We start from the raw sequence: 17,670 nt of genomic DNA, 5'->3' as shown, positions 1-17,670 counted from the left end.
TTTCATCCCTGCTGACCCGGGCACCGTCCGCTCCCTCCTGACAGCCACTGTGACGGTGGTCTCCGTCTCACCCAGCAGTTTCTCCTCCACGTTCCACCAGTCCAGCCCACGTCCCCGGTCACGGGGCAGCGTCGACGGCTCTGTGTTCTCTCTCTGACCCTTTGGAAGGAGGCGGGGGCTCGTGGGACAGTGTTACAGGGTCTGCAGGGTGTCCAGTGCTCCCCAGGGCTTCACACCCGCTCACCACACTCAGCAACGTCCAGTCCTGCAGCCCAGTCACGGTCAGCGCCCTGCACGGTGCACCGTGCTTCTCTCTTATGCTCTGTTTTTACTGTGCCTTTTCTCTGTTTAGAAATGTTTGGGTGCACAAATACCATTGTTACAGTGCCTAGAGTATTCAGTACAGTCACATGTACAGGCTTGTGGCCTAGGAGCAGTAGGCTGTGCCGTAGAGCCGGCTGTGTAGTGGGCTGTGCCCTCTGGGTTGGTGTAAGTGTCTCTGATGTTCGCACAGGATGGAGTAGCCTAACCATGCATTTCTCAGGATGTATCCCTGTCGTTAATGACACATGCCTGTATAATATACATACTGGTGGCTACAGCTCACCTTTTCCCAACTATGTGTTTGGTGGTGTCACCTTGGTAGCTTGAAATTGGCCATAGTGAGAGTATTTACACCCTAGAAATTGGCAAATGCTGCACCCCCCGCCCCCGTCAGTTGTTAGACATTGATCAGCTCATCACGGGATCCAGCAGTGAGCAACTCGGGCACAGCCCCTCCCTGGAGCATGTGTTCTGGTCGATACCTCTCCAGGGCTGATTTAGGGTCCTCACAGGTGCAGAGCGAGAGGGGCAGCTGCTGGGCTGGGCCTGCTGTGGTGGTTGAGGTTGTACATTGCCCTCAAATAACCTCTTCCTTTGAAAACTGAGTAATTATATTACCATGCACGAAGAAAAGGGGAAATGGGTTGAGAATAAGATTCCGTTAATTGAGAGCCTGCTTTGCCATTGATTGAATAACCACACTCAGGGGACCCAGGTCTCTGGGAGGCAGAGAGATGGTGTGTCCCAGGACAGACTGGGGACATGTCCAATCACTCAGGGCTGGTGAAGGTGTGCTGTCCAGGATCCTGGTGGCTGGAGCTGCCTGGGGGAAGCTTAGGCAACAGTGGGCATGACCTGTCCATATGGATTCAGGGACAGCATAAGAGAGCAGAGCCCGACCGTTGAGTGGACATCTCTTTACAATAGCCATAGCTCTTGTCTAGCGTGTGAGCTGTGGTCAGGAGATGGACACATGTGCGGTTACACACAGTGTAGGTATGAGAGCAGGAGGATGTTGTGGGGAGAGGGAAAGGGTCTGGGTCGAAGGAACAGCATGTGCGAAGGCTCAGAAGCATGAGCTATTGACAGTTCAGTCTGGCTCAGGTGTCAGGGCAAGCGCTCAACCTTCCTCAAGTCACATGGGTACCAGCAGAGGAATCCTGCCACACCGCACCTGCTGGGGGCATTGTCGTGTGGGTCCCTCCTTCCTCTGCACATCTTTGAGGTCTCTTGGTAATTTCTAGTTATTCCCCAAGCTTTTTGCTGTTCCAGCCCTGGACTCTGTGACTGGTGGATTCTCAAATAATATTTCCTTTTTTTTTTTATCCTCATCCCAGGACATTTTTGTATTTATCTTCAGATAGAGTAGGAGGGAGAGAGGGAAGAAAGAGAGAGAGAGCGAGAGAGAGATCAATGTGAGAGAAACACATTGACTGGCCACCACCCACACCACCTCAACTGGGGCTGGGGACAAACTGCAACCGAGGTACGTGCCCTTAGCTGGAACCGAACCCGGAACTCTCCGGTCTGCGGGCTGATGCTCTAACCACTGAGCCAAACCGTCCAGGGCAAGATTTCCATTTTAATATCGGACCAAACAAAACAGAAATGGGAAGCTGGGTCTGCTGCCCTGCCCCTACACCCAATAACAGTAGGAAAGCCAAAGGGAAACGTTACCAGAACCGAGGTCATTCAGTTTTTGGTTACGTCTGCTCTTCATTTAATAATTGAGAGCAGCCCTGGCCGGTTTGGCTCAGCGGTTGGAGCGTCGGCCTGCAGTACAGAGAGACCCGGGTTCAGTTCCCGCTAAGGGCATGTACCTCAGTTGCAGTTTGTCCCCAGCCCTGGTTGGTCGTGCGGGTGGCAGCCACTCGATGTGTCCCTTCACATCAATGTCTCTCTCTCTCTCTCTTCCTCTCTCTCCCTCCCGTTCTATCTGAACAAAAAATGGAAAAATGTCCTCGGGTGAGGATAAAAAAAAAAAAAAAAAAATTAATTGAGAGCGTATTTCTTTAAGGAAAACTCATGTTCGCTTTATGCCTGCCCACGCCAGACACTTTTCACGCAACGTTTCATTTAATTCCCATGCTGATCCTGCTTGTAGGTACTATTATCCCATCTTGTAGATGAGGAAACTGAGTCTCAGGCTGAGTGACTTGCCCAAGGGCACAGTGTTTGTAAGTGGCAGGATTCAAGCTAGGCAGTGGGATCTTTCTGTAATCCCAGTTCCCTCCTGGATTCGATTTCCCTTTTCCTTTTGAGGAGGGGGAGGGGAGAGAAGATTCACCACCTGTCTGCGATCTCAACACACGTTGCCATTCTTTTTTTAATCCTCACCTGAGGGTATTTTCCCATTGATTTTTAGGGAGAGAGGAAGGGAGGGAGGGAGAGAGGAAGGGAGGGAGGGAGAGGGCCAGGGACCAAACTTGCAACCCAGGTATGTGCCCATGACCAGCATGGACACTGTGGACTGTGGGCTGACGCTCTAACCACTGAGCAAACCTGTCAGGGCCACTTTGCCATTCTTTGTTTGAAACTGATGTGTGTTTTTCCACCTACTTAGCTGGTTCATTGCCCTGTGGTTTCAGGTCAAGGCCTGGAATAGAACCCCAGTGCCCAAATGGGCCCCCAGGCCTACTGTCAGGAAAGCGCTAATAATAATGGCTCATATTTATGGAGCGAGCTGTACTAATAGCTCTTAATTGGGCATGGCAGGCATGTTGGCAGGCACGGGGCTCCAGGGATGTTCAGTCATCAGCCATCTTGAGAGGTGGGTTTTGTCACATCTTTGTTTTGCCCCCGATGAGGTGGAGGCCCAGGTCAGTCATCTCGCTTGTCCAGGTCACGCACCTGTGAGGGTGGAGGCAGCACGGGTTACCCTCGTTCTGTTTGTCCTAGAGCCCTGTGTCCTAGGGCAGTGCCAGCCTTCCCAGGACCTGGCCTGGCTGTGCCTTTGATGTTCCCTGGCAGCAGTGGCCACATGTGGTGGGAAATACGGGAGGACACTGACCACTCGGCCAGAAGCACAGGCTGTGCCTTCTCCTTGGTCAGAGCTTGGTGCTGCGCCCCCAGCCCAGACGAACCCAGACAGGCAGGGCTTCGTGTTCCCACCTGCCCGTCTGTCAAGAGGGTGGTCTTGGCCCAGGACCCCCCCCTTCTTTGCAGGGACTCTCAGTCCAGGTGGTTTGGGGTGGCCCCTGCCCACATTGGCACACAGGGCCCTAGGGAGGTGGCCTTTCTGGGTTCGGCCCCCTCCTCCTCCTCTTTTTTTTCTTTTTATCCTCACCCGAGGACATTTTCCCATTTTTTGCTCAGATAGAGTAGGAAGGACAGAGAGAGAGAGAGAGAAACATCGATGTGAAAGGGACACATCGAGTGGCTGCCACCCGCATGACCAACCAGGGCCGGGGACAAACTGCAACCGAGGTACATGCCCTTAGCGGGAACCGAACCCGGGCCTCTCTGGACTGCAGGCCGGTGCTCTAACCGCTGAGCCAAACCGGCCAGGGCCCCTCCTCCTCTTTGAGAGCTTGGCCTCTTGGCCTCCATAGAAATCCCCCTTCCAGCCGCCTGATCGGTGTCCACCCCTGTCTCCCGGCCATTAGCACTGAGGCGGACTGGCTCTCCTTACTTCCCTCCCTCCCTGCTTTGAAGTGGGCAGACTTGGAGAGAGCTTTAAAAATGTGGGCTTGTTACTCAATTTCCCTAGAAAAACAATGGTTTAAATTAAGTAGAGGAATAACAGTCTCTGACAATTGAAGAAAAGTATTCCTAGACCAAGACGTTAGCCAGGATCTTTGAATTTCTTTTTAAAAATATCAAGCTTTATTGTACTTTAAATTATGTGTGTATTACACGACCATTGAAGAAAACTTGGCAAATGCAGACAGAATGAAAATTGCCCTTCATTCCACCACCCAGAGACCACCTCTCTCGATTTTGTGGTGCGTATTGTTCATTGATTCTTGGTGATTGATTTGCTCATTTGGTAGGTGTCTGTTTAGGGTCCACAAAGGGCCAGCCTGTGTTGGACCTGGGGCCCCTCTGTATTTCAGTTTCCTCATCTGTAAAAGGGGGTAATACTAGTCCCTGTGTCATGTATTGTGTGGAATTGACGAGAAAGTACAAATGGGCGGCCCTGCACAGTGCCTGGCCCTGGACGAGCGCAGCATCGTGGGCGGTGTGGTAGCGGCGAGCTGGCTGACCATCCCCAAACCAAGCAGATCACTCAAATTATAAAGCAATTGCGTGTCGTCGCTGAAAGAATGGCCACCCTATAGAAAAGTTGTGTAAGAGTTTATCTGAGCCAACATTTTGAGGACCCAAGATCACAGTGGATTGAGAAAATGCTGGGTGGAGAGGCAGCTGGATAGTTCTTTCTGTGCATTGGCGACCAAAGGGGGGACTCCAGGGAAGGTCACGTGAAACCCATGGTGGTGGGTTCGGGAGGTGGGAACATCTGTAGGACTAGACGCAAAGCCAGATGGAGAAGCACGCTAGTTTCACCTCGGTGGGTGCAGGAATGTGACCACGTAGCCTCTGCGACGCACGGAGAGACTTGCAGGGTACCGAGGAGAAGCCTGGTGGTCTGCGCTCTGGCTAGCCTCCCAGCGGCCCGGGAAAGAAAGTTACTTGGACAATTGAAATGTATGTTACCCTAGATGTGTAAGAACAATGGACCTTGTTCCCTTTAGGTAAAGGTTGACCTTTGCGAAGGAAGTTATAGGCCTGGGACACGACTTCCCGCTATGACCCGCCCAGTTAGCAGTTTATGATCAGCCCATCCTGTGTGGTTACTTTTGGTCACAGAGCCTGCCAGGCCTGCAAGCGGCCCCCTGAGCTTGCCGGGCCTACTGTGTCGTCGCGTTTTATTCATAGCATCATGTAGTAAGTCCTGGGAGCAAACAGCCTGATGCGATGTGATGGGAATAACCGGGCCTCTGGGCTGAGATCCAGCCTTGGGTGTAGTTAGCTTACAGATGGGCAGGTGCGACCACCCAGAGGTCAGGTGATGGAGGAGGAGCTAGAGAGGAGTGGGGCTGGTCGGGGGAGGAGAGTGGGGACCCTGGGAAGCCCACACGGGGTTCTGCTTCAGAAGAGTTAGCGGTCAGCAGGGCTGCAGGCCCGCGAGAGTCCAGGTAACGTTAGAAGAGGGGCCGCTGGTTTGGGCACCATGCGGGCAGTGTGGGCCTTTGCGGAAGGGCGGTTCTGTGGGAGTGCTGAGGCTGCGATGCAGAGAGAGGACGAGCGGAGGGAGGGAGGGAGGGAGGAGGCAGCGTGGTGGACAGTTGCTGAGATGCTGCATAGGGAGGAGGTTGGGAAAAATATTCCACTGGAGGGTCAGCGGGGGGGGGGGGGGGGCAGGAGAATGCTTTGTGCTGGTGGCTAAGACACATGGGGCAGCTGTAGGAGCCAAATCTTTAGGTGAATGAGGAGGAGGTACCCAGGGTGTTGGGGGGGTGGCCTTATGGAGTAGGGGTGCTTCTTAGGAAATGGGAGAAGTTGGGGTAGATTTGGAGTATACACGAGGGGAGGTTGGGGACAGTCCCATTTGAAAGCCTCATGGTTCTCAGTGACACCTTGACCAAGGGAGGGTGGGGTACAGTCCAACCAAGACTACCCACCCTGGGAGAGGTCATTTGCAGCCTCTAGAAGAACGAGCAGAGATTACTGGGTCCCCAAAATGACAGAAGCAGGTGCTTCTCAGCCCTCCTTTCTGTGGAGCAGGGAACGGGATCAGAGAGGTGGGGGTTGAGTCTGCGATGGCACTGGGGGGCCCACATGTCCGGGGCACTGCGCTGCTGGGGTGTGGGGCCTGTGCTGGCGGACGCGATGCACATGGATGCAACGCAAGCTTGGTGTCCGGAGAACTCGGTCCCTGCAGCAGAAGCCCCTTGAGCTGGGCCGGGTCTGCCGGCTTGGCCCTGTCACCCCGTCTTCCCACGTCACCTCCTCAGACGTGAAGTTCTGGGAACTCACCTTCACTCACCAGGCCCTGCGCTGAGCACTCTGGGAGACTAGCTCGTTGCAGCTGTACAAAGGTCCTCACCTGGCAGGGGGAGAGGCCACCCGGCCGGCACGGCCAGCTACTGTAGGGGGGTGACGGCCCCACCCAGGTGGTCAGCACCTTTCCCCACAGCATCCGGCAGAGGAGGAGACCAAAGCTCGGGAGTAGTTCGTTTGCTCTTGTCTGCCCTTGTGTTCCTCTCTTCCCAACATATTTGTCGAGCACAGATCGCTCTGTGGAGCTGGCCCCAGGCTAGGAGCTAGGGATGAGTGACATGTGCTTCCCTCTTTCTGCTGGGGGGGCAGACAGGCGCCGACGCGAGATGGAGAGCACCTAACCCAGGCGCAGAGACGCAGAGATGGGGAACACCTAACCCAGGCACAGAGGAGAGACGCAGAGATGGGGAACACCTAACCCAGGCGCAGAGGAGAGACGCAGAGATGGGGAACACCTAACCCAGGTGCAGAGAAGAGACGCAGAGATGGGGAACACCTAACCCAGGCACAGAGAAGAGACACAGAGATGGGGAACACCTAACCCAGGCACAGAGGAGAGACGCAGAGATGGGGAACACCTAACCCAGGCGCAGAGGAGAGACGCAGAGATGGGGAACACATAGCCCAGGCGCAGAGTAGAGACACAGAGATGGGGAACACCTAACCCAGGTGCAGAGAAGAGACACAGAGATGGGGAACACCTAACCCAGGCGCAGAGGAGAGACGCAGAGATGGGGAACACCTAACCCAGGCGCAGAGGAGAGACGCAGAGATGGGGAACACCTAACCCAGGCGCAGAGGAGAGACGCAGAGATGGGGAACACCTAACCCAGGCGCAGAGGAGAGACGCAGAGATGGGGAACACCTAACCCAGGCGCAGAGGAGAGACGCAGAGATGGGGAACACCTAACCCAGGCGCAGAGGAGAGACGCAGAGATGGGGAACACCTAACCCAGGCGCAGAGGAGAGACGCAGAGATGGGGAACACATAGCCCAGGCGTAGAGAAGAGATGCTTTCTAGGGGAACATCTGGGCAAAGCAGCCAAGAGGCAGTCAGTTCAGGAGAGGGAAGCACTGTGGGTGGGTGCCGAGGCTGGGGACGGAGCTGTGGGGAGGGAATCACTGTACGTGGGTGCCGAGGCTGGGGACGGAGCTGTGGGGAGGGGAGCACTGTGCGTGGGTGCCGAGGCTGGGGACGGAGCTGTGGGGGATGCAGCCGAAGGGCTCTGAACATCTCATTAGGAGCTCTCGCTCTATCTTGAGGACCACAGGAAGCGGGTCGTGTTTCCAGATAGGGAGGGACAAGATCAGAACCTTTCGTCCTCAGTGGAGACAGGGTTGGAAGGGTCAGGAGACATTGGGGAGACTTTTAAAGCTCTGGCTCCCAGACCATTCTGCAAACCCTGCTGCTTCCTTGGTGCTTCCTAGACTCTGCTTGTTTCTCTTTTCTGAAAGGGCTCCTGAGACTCAGAGAGGTTAAGCAACGTGTCTGAGGTCACACAGCATAACAGGGCCTCTAGGCTGGGACTGGTTCCTCGAGTGAAGCAACCAGTTTCAAGGGTGGAAGCAGATGGTGAGTAACCCCAGGGAGGGGCTCACTGGAGGCCCTCGGTGAACATGACCCCCCACCCTCCTCGGGTCCTCTTGTGGCTTTAACTGCCCTTTTGCAGTCGCAGAGAATGGGCAGTGCCTCTGGGCAGGCGGAGCTGGGCCGCTGCTGGGAAGTGGGGGTTGGCCCTCCCCGGAACCAGGGCCCCATGGGTTGTGGAAGCATTTTCCTGGGCCTTGGCTTCCTCCCCAGTAAGTGATTGGAAAACTTCCTGGGCCTGGGCCAGGATTTGGTCCTGGACACGGGTCATGTGAGGCCAGTGATGGAGCAGCCGCTCCTGGGGACAGCAGCTCTATTTCACGGGTGCCAGGCAGAGGCCTTGCTTCTGGGGGCCAGGAGAGATGGGAGCGGTTCCCAGGGACTCGCTCCTTAGGGGCCCCTTCACTTTGGGGAGCTGCCTTGCCTCGCTCCAATCTCGGTCATCTCATCTGTGAAGTCGGGACAATGTGAAACGTGATCCAAAAGGACTGAAAAAAATAACCCATGTTTGCTGAGGGCCCAGAGTGTGCCGGACCTGGGAGAGGCTGTGGCCGCCGGGGAGAGAAATAGAAGCTGAGGCTAGGATGAGAGTCCGAGACTCATTTAGAGCTGGACGGGCCTTCTGGGACCATCTAGGCCGAAGTCCTAATTTTGTGTGTGGGGACATTTTTGTCTGGAGACAGCTGGGGACTGGCCCTCAGTCACACAGCCAGTGGCAGCAGAATCAGGACAGAAGAAGGTCTTGGAAGCTGCATCCTCAGCCCCACCTCTTGGCCACTTCCGTGGGCCCGACCTCCTGCCCAGGCCCTGCGGCTGCTGCTCTCTCTTTCTCCCGTCGGAACAACACCACCATAAAAATAAATGAAACGGGCGGTGTGGCTCAGTGGTTGAGCATCGACCCACGCACCAGCAGGTTGTCAGTTCGATTCCCAGTCAGGGCACATGCCTAGGTTGTGGGCCTGATTCCCAGAGGAGGCGGCCAGTCAGTGTTCTCTCTCATCGATGTTTCTATCTCTCTCTCCTCTTCCTTCCTCTCCCTCTGAAATCAATAAAGGAATCATCTCACCAAATACTAAGCACAATGGTCTCTAGTGCAGACTCAAGGCACACTGTCGTGTTCAAGCCCCACCTTCTTGGTCGATGACTTGGGGTACATGACCCCTCTTAATCTTCAACTTTCCTCGTCTGTGTCAGGATTTAGGCAGATGCTGAAATTGCAGGACTTTTAAGTGCCTTGAACCTGCCCAGTATTTGTTCATCTCTAGGAGGGAGATCTCTGCTCTGATTCTTCCATAGTCTTTGACCACTGAACATCTTTTTTTTCCAGTGAGCACCACTTAGCATATTTCAGACACAAGTGTTCCCCCAAACAGGCAGGTTGAGAAACGCTGATGTCAGGGGTTTCTCAGGACTATTAAAACCTTTACATTTAGACACTGTGGACTGATTATGGAATTTTGGGGAGGCATTCTCTACTGAGCATTGACAATCCAACGCCCCCCCCCCCATATCCTTGGGGTTGGCAGAACCATAACCACCCAGACTGGTTTTGCTCATTCCATTCTTTGGTGCCCCCTCTTCCCTGGAGTGGGAGTGGCTTTATCGCTGCCCATGGTGGAGACAGCCAGAACCTTCCGTGATCAGCGCCACCCTGCCTTCCTGGGCAGCGACTGGCTGAGACTTCCTCCGGGGCTGACAGGTGCTGCCCTGTGGAGGCTCCACCCAGGGCCCTGACTCATCTGGGAGTCTCCCACACAGGCCAGGGCAGCCCGGACCGCGGGGTGGGCCCGGGGCACGGCCGCCTGGCTTCGAGCTCGGCTCTGGGACCCACTGCTTTATGACGTCAGGCAGGACGCAGACCTCTCTGGGCCTCAGCTTCCTCATCTGTAAGATGAGAGGCCAGCTGCATGACTCGGTGGTGGCCCCCAAGGCTCGGGCTCTGCTGCCTTTGGCCTCTCATCTAGTTTGCTGGGGTTTGTGGAGTCATCCACTATGTCCCATCAGGAACTTTTCTCTCTGAAGGCGAGGTGTGCATGGAGGTGCCGGTCACATCAGGTGGTCTCGGCACCCAGGGAACCCACACGCCAGTCATTCTCGTGTATTCGTGTGCACCTGGTTGGCCCAGACAGACTGCTAAGGATGAGATTCTTTGGGCCTTCCCCCAAAAGACTCTGAGTTTGTAGGTTGGGGTGGGACCTTTTTAACAATCTACATTACAAAAATTTTTTTTTCTTTATTGATTTGAGAGAGAGAGGAAAGGAGAGGGAGAGAGAAATAGAAACATTGATGAGAGAGAACATCGATTGGCTGCCTCCTGCATGCCCCCCATTGGGTATTTGGCCCACAACCTGCGCATGTTTTGTGACCAGGAATAGAACCGGTGACCTCTTGGTGCCTGAGTCGAGGCTCAACCACTGAGCAACACCCGCTGGGCTAAAATCTACATTTTAAACATCTCTCTCAGGTGGTTCTGAAGTCAACCATTTAAGAACCACACTACGGTTCAACCCTCTTTTAACCTAAGAATGCTTAGGAGAGTGGAATCTGTGGGCGTCGGTGACGGGGCTGGGCGTTGGCCCTGTTCTGAGATGCCTCATCCAGTCACAGCCTTCGGTGGCTGGGGACTCCTCTTCCCCACAAGCTCGTGTTGCCCAAAGCTGGCCAATGACTGGAATTGCCAGAAAGCTTTTGGACAAACTACCACTCTTGAGTTTCACCCTTAGAGATTCTGAGCCAGCAGATCTCGGCCAGGACCTCGAAATCTCTGTGTTCAAAGCACTCCTTCGGTCTTTGGTTCATTTGTCATTGATTCAGCAAGTATTGACTGACACCTGCGATGGCCTGAGCCCGGGGAAGGCGTTGAGGACATAACTGTGAGTCCAGATGCAGTCTTGGATAGTGTGTCACCTGCGCTGCAGCCGGTGAAGGAGACAGACAGCGATCGCATAGGGATGCTTGGCCAAGTAGGAAACCACGTCGAGAAGATGGTTGGGTCAGACTGAATACCTGGGGGCAGCTAGGACTCCTAGGTGGCCGAGCTCCAGTAAATTCCAGATTGAAGTAGAGTCCCGAGCCTACTGGCCTCTGGTCATTACTTATGGGGTCCTATTATTTGTTTATTCATTTATTTATCCACCCACTCATCCATCCATCCGCCCACCCACTCATCCATCTATCCATCCATCCATCCATCCATCCACCCACCCACCCACCCACCCACCCACTCATCCATCCATCCATCCATCCATCCATCCATCCATCCATCCATCCACCCATCCACCCATCCACCCACCCACTCATCCATCCATCCATCCATCCATCCATCCATCCATCCATCCATCCATCCACTGATTATCCATTCACCTACCCAGCCACCCATCATCTCTTGAATCTCGACCATGTCCCGAGGACTGCTTGAGTATTGTAGGGACAGAAATGAAAGGCATTGTCCCTGTCCTCAGGGAACTCACAGTCTAATGGCGGAGTCAGAGAACAAAGCAGAAGATTCCAGTCCAGAATGTTAGGTGCTCAGGGGGGCGCGTGGCCAGCCCTCCCAGCGGGCATCATGGAAGACTTCCTCCAGGTCTTCTTGTGTCAAGGATCGAAATGTAGGTGAGAATGTCCCAGACAGGCGGGTGGGACACAGTTTCCAGGCCAAGGACGGAACTTGCCCTTGGGAAGGCGGGTCATGTGGCTGAGGCAGGTGGGGATCCTCTTCTGCTCCCAGAGCTCAGGTCCTGCCTGTTGTTTTCCATGTCTGTTTCCCCGGGAGGCCTGGTCCGCAGTAGGTGCTCAGCGAACGCTCGTCATTGGTGAAGGGGGAGGCAGGGATGCTCCGCCAGAAAGAATGGCCTTGTGGGCCACACTGAGGAGCCTCTGGACAGGTACAGGCAGGGAATGACACCATCACCTTGGCTCCCTCTGCTGGGTGGGGCGGATGGGGAGGGGGACGAGGGGGCCTCCCAGCTCTCACCTTCCTCAGCCTCCTGGGCCTTCAGCCCTTTCCTTGTGTGGATAAGAGCCATTGTGTTCAGGAAACCTTGGTGAGCCTGCAACTCCTTCCCAGCGGTGGGTTTCACGCAACTCAAGGGCTCTGCCTGCTTTGACCGGGGTAGGGGGTCGGGACAGAGTCATGTGAGGGTGGAGCACATGCAGTGTTGGGCTCTGGAGTCAGACGCCCTGGGTTGATCTTCCTCTGCCTCTTGTCAGCTGTGTGTCCTGGGGCAAGTGTCTCAACCTCCCTGAGTTTCAGCTCAGTTTATCAGCTTGTCCGTTAATAACAGCCTCCCCCTCGTCCGGTCCTTGGACCGATGAAGACAGTTGTCGCACGTCAAGCACATAGAGCCATGCCTGGTACCCAGTAAACATCCGATAAACAGTCGTTGAGAAGTGGAGCTTTGGAGACAGGATGTTGATGAATCAGGACAGCTGGTTGGAGTCCCCCCTGTATCTCTGACTAATTAGAGACCTTGGCAGGCTGACTCAGGCTCTAAGCTGAGGCTTCTCATCTGTGAAATGGGGACTGACCCCCCAAACAGTTGCTGGGAGGGGCGCTGAGTCTGGTGGTCCCTTCTCTGCATTGGGCTTATTAGGGAAACGGGTCTAAACAGCTAGGGTGGAATCTCCACTGGATGAGGGTGGCGTGGCCACTGCCTGCACTGCCCACGGACGCTGGGGCTTAGTCTTACGCCTGTGGGGCCCCAGCTGTCACCCATGTTTTCACGAGTTCCCGGGGTCCTATGGAAATGGGTCATCAGATGACTGGGACTCCCGGTCTTTAGAGCAAATACTATGGGTGGAGAGTGACAGCAGTCTGCAGGGATGGTGTGGGGAGGGGGGCTGACCTCCTGGCCAGCCTGGGACCAGGGTTTCTGACACCTGCCCCAGATTCAGCCCCCACCCTTCCCATTGCATGTCCCTGCTTGATTTGAATTCTCAGGGCTTAGTGACTCAGGCAGGCCTGTACCCCAGAGGCCTGGGTCATAGGCAGGTAAATATTAACTCCACAGATCTGGCTCTGAGCGCAAACCTGTTAGGGCTGGCTGCCCGGGGGTACTGGCCTTCTGGGCCCTTCGCCCAGCTGTTGGCCAGGATGAGCCCTCCGGGGAAAAGGGTCCCTGCCTCATGCCAGGTGATGGTCAAGGGCTGTGGTATCTGTTTTTCAGCAGAGGGGGGCCTGAGGTGTAGAGAGGGCAGGAGGCCTGCCCGAGTTTCCGCAGCTAACGGGGTGGCCGTGGGTTCGGGACCGAGAGGGCCTCCCTGCCGGGCCTGTGCTTCCTCCTGGGACCCAGCCTTCTCCTTGCTGCTGTAGGGCCACACGGGGTGCTCCGTGTCACGGCTGCTGAGCTTTGCTCTCTGGCCCCTCTGAGCCTTGGTCTCAGATTCCCTTTCTGCACAATGGGTACAGGCTGGGTTGGGGTCCCTGGCAGGCAGGACCGGGCACGGGACACTTGAGTGCAGTGAGGCAGGGACACGAGGAGCTGGCCCTGCTTGCGATGGGAGAGGCCCTCCTGGGGCCTGGGCCGGGGCTTGGGAGCAACCAGCTGGCCAACCAAACAAGCCTTTGCGCGAAGACCGTGTGCGAGGCACCGCGGGGACGCCCGGCCTGGCCACGGTCTCTGTCCCATGGGAGTTGACTCGTGAGCAGAAGTGGGAACACAGGTTTGGGGACTTGAGCACCTGGGTTTGAACCCTGGGTCTTAGCTGTGTGATCCTGGGCAAGCGCCTTCGTCGGGCTCAGCCTGGCTTTCTCTGAGAGGTCAAACCCTGCTTCCCAGGGTCAGGGTGGGGCCGAATGACCGGGGCTTGGAAAGTTCCTGAATGTGGCAGGTGCACAGCGAGCGACTTCCCTTCGCAGGCCGCAGAGGACAGGCTTCTGGCTGGACGGACCAGCGGGTCTGAACGGTGGGCGGAGGCTGCCTCCCGCCGCGGCCCGCAGCCCAGGAGTGGCACGGGGTGACTTTGTGGGCAGCTGGAGATGGGGCGCTAGGGCGTGTCAGCTCCACACCTGGGGGGGATGGGGTGTGGACTGAGTTTGGCTGGGGAGGGAAGGAGCTGTTGGCATTTACTTGGTCTTGCCCTGCCCACCCCTCCCTCTCTGCGGCCCCCCTAAACCCTGCAGGTAATGGCAGCCTCGACAAGGCCCGCGGCCATTTTCATGGGCAGGGCACATCGGGACCTTGGGAGAGGAAGGGCCTTGCCCCGCGCTGGCAGGGTGGTGGCAGAGCCAGGCTGACCCCAGCCCAAGGCCCCGAGGCTGCACCTGCCGCTGCCTGGGCGAGGCCCGGGGGCTGTCGGGTTTCCTGGCTTCTGCGCCTGCCTGGAGCCAGCTGGGAACCCGACATTCTGGGGCACATGACTCACAGGCTGGTCTGTTGTTTTTCTTTCTTTTACTTTTCCCCTAAAAGGTCCCGTGGTGCTTCCCTCTCCTTTCCTGGGCCCTGGAGGGACAGTGCCTTGTGCCGCAGAAGCCGTCCTGGGAGAGCTCCCGGTAGCTGACTGCAGGTCGGCAGAGAGGCCGAGCGGAGGCGCTGGGGTCGCACAGACCTGGGCCCCAGCTGGGCTGGCCCCTCTAGCTGTGTGACCTTGGGCAAGTCGCTTTACTTCTCTGAGCCTCAGTTTTTTCTTTTTTTTAAAACATTTTTTTTTCTTTATTGATACTAGAGAGAGAGAGGAAGGGAGAGGGAGAGGGAGAGATGGAAACATCGATGAGAGAGACCATCGATTGGCCGCCTTCTGCATGCCCTCCACTGGGGATCAAGCCCACAACCTGGGCATGTGTCCTGACTGGGAATCGAACCGGTAACCTCTTGGTGCATGGGTCGATGCCCAACCACTGAGCCACACCGGCCGGGCTGAGCCTTAGTTTTCTTACTCAAGTCAATGCAACCAGCATTCATTCAAGACCTGTTAGATGCCAGGCAGGGTGCTAGACATTTGGGTGAACTCAGCCACTGTCCTCGGGGAGTCTTGAGATTGAGGGGACACGCGTGAGGACCTGGATCTCCACCTCGAAGTGTCGAGGAGCTTGTGAAATAACACGTGAGGCTCCTGGTTTAACAGAAACTCAGACATGATAGCGAGCATGGGTTTTGTTCCCGGCCAGTGCGAGCAGTCGCCGGGATTTCACGAGATACTGTTACTGGGATGTCACTCGTTAGCTGGAAAGTGCAGGGGCCGCTTCTGGAGGGACGGTGGCGATTTTCCATGGGCATCGGCCATGTGCTCTGCCCTTTGTAAAGAGGACATGCAACCGAGGTGATGCCCTAGGGTAGTCCACCCTGGGCACATAAAGGGCACTGAGAAGTGTTGGTTGAGTTCATAAGAGGGACCGTGGCAGCTTAAAACGGGTCCTATTGGGGGTGCCATTGTCATGGAGAAGGGACAGACAGCTGATGGGTGTCTTGGGCAGGAGGCAGGAGCCTTGTTCTGAGAAACCCCAGAAGATGAAGCAAGGGAAGCTTTAGACCCGTCTTATGAGCCTTTTGCCAAAGGAGGGATTCACATACAAGAGTATGATGTGGGACAGTGACCCAGGGTCAGGGTGACGTGGGCATTTATGGAATAGTCGCTCTGTGCCAGGCACGGGGGAGGCTCAGTAAGTCTGTCGGGGCCGGGAACCTTTTCCCATTGTTCACTGATGTATCCCAAACATCTGGAACGGGGCTTGGCTCATGGGGGTGCTGAGTCAGTATGGGCTGGGTACATGAAGGAGTGTACTGCCTAACTGGGTTTCAGGAGTGTCGTTGCGCCGTCCAGTGGAGGCTTAGGGAGGTCAGGTCGCACATTTGCTCGGTCGTGGGGCTGGAATTTGGAGTCAGGGCGGCCCGATTTCAGAGCTCCGGCTCTGACCCGCCCACCTGCCAGGCTTCAGAAGGAATTCCTGCTCTTGTGGACAGGTTGGAGTTCAGCTTCTCTAAGGTCCCTCCCTTCCGGGAGTGACCGGTTGTGGGAAAACACAGAATGTGGAACTCAGAAACCACCGCGGGGTCAGTGCTGTGAATCACAGGTGAGACCCCAGCCGTTATCTCCTGCTTGGATCGCGGGCACCCTTTTAAAGGGCCAGGTTAGGGGGGATTTGGTGCTGCCAGCAATAAAGGGGGCCCTTTTGGGCTTGGTCTGACCTCATGGTCATCCTCAGTCACAGCAGGGCGAGGGCGCTGGCTCAGGCCGAGGCGGGCACACAGCCCTGCCCTCCCAGGTTGGCGCAATGGAGCCTGAGCTTCAGGCTGGCCCTGCCCAGGTGCCTTCTCTGGGACGGTGGCTGGATGGGTCTGGGTGAATCCCGGTTCACGGAACCATGTTCCGGCCAGACCAGAATGCCCAGTGAGACTTAACATGTTTATATTTGGCTGCTGCTGGAGCCCAGGGCTGGGACCTGGACAGGGCGCTGCTTCTAGAGGCTTTGTTGGGAACAGTGCAACGAGAACTCTCCCAGGGGACCACGGGCGCAGTGAGTGCTTTGCTAGCTCCCCACGTTCTCTTCCTGGTGTGCCTCCCCACTGGGGCCCTGACCCAGCAGCTCCCCATGAGTGGGCCCTTGGGGTCCCATCTGCTCTCCAGAGGGTCTCCCGGACAGCACAGGAGCCCAGCTGACTGGTGGAGGGCTGATGGCTGGAGACAGAAAACCCAAATCCTCTTGGGGGGTAGCCCTGCAGCCAGATGGCCTGGGTTCAACCCCAGCTCTCCCTCTATTGACTCCATGACCAAGAGCAATTTCCTTAACCTGTTTCCTAATCTGTAAAATGGGGATGACAATAGTTCCTCACCCACAGGGTTGCTGCTAAGATTAAAGTAGCTATAGGATTAAATGGTTTAAAATAGCTCTGGGCGCTTAGAAGCAATTAGTAAACTTTAGCTGTTGTAATGCTGATGTTGGCACTCACTCCAGGGCTCCGGGTTCCACCCACTCACTACTGTCTGTCCTGACCAAGGAGCACCTGGGCCAGGTGTGGGGGGGCAGCACGTGGGCCCTGACTGCTCCAGAAGCCTCTTTCTACTTCTGGTCTGTCCTGCTCATGTCCCCACCGCTACTGTGTCCCCACCGTTACTGGGTCCCACTGCTGCCGTGTCCCACCGCTACCGTGTCCCACCGCTGCCGTGTCCCACCGCTGCCGTGTCCCACCGCTGCCGTGTCCCACTGCTGCCGTGCCCCCACCGCTGCCGTGTCCCACTGCTACTGTGTCCCACCGCTACCGTGTCCCACCGCTGCCGTGTCCCACCGCTGCCGTGTCCCAGGTCTTGCAGAGATGAACTCTTCATGCGGTTTCATTGTTTCCAGGATTGTTAACTGACAGATAGGTTCCCTCATCCCATCTGGGTCCCCCTCACCCCATCTAGTTTCTCCCACCCCATCTGGGTCCCCCCACCCCATCTGGGTCCCCCACCCCATCTACGTTCCCACCCCATCTGGGTTCCCTCACCTCATCTGGGTCCCCTCATCTCATCTGGGTCCCCCCACCCCATCTAGGTTCCCCACTCCATCTGGGTTCCTCCCACCCCATCTGGGTTCGGGCCCCCCAGGAGTGCCTAGAGCGCTGTTCTGTTCATCCTCCTTCCCCTGCTGATAGGGACCATGAGTGAGTGTGGTGCGTTGAGCCACATGCAAGGCTAGGCCTGGGGACGCAGCAGGGACCTGGCCTCAGAGGCTCACAGTCTGGTTGTTCAGTCGGGAACCAAACCCAGCTGCTCGCTCAGTGTCACAGCGCCAGTGACACTGGGGACAGGAGAGGCGTAGCATGAGGTCCCAGCCTGAA

Source organism: Molossus molossus, unplaced genomic scaffold, assembly GCF_014108415.1.
Source record: "Molossus molossus isolate mMolMol1 unplaced genomic scaffold, mMolMol1.p scaffold_m16_p_12, whole genome shotgun sequence".
Lineage (NCBI taxonomy): Eukaryota > Metazoa > Chordata > Mammalia > Chiroptera > Molossidae > Molossus > Molossus molossus.
This window is presented reverse-complemented; position numbering follows the sequence as displayed.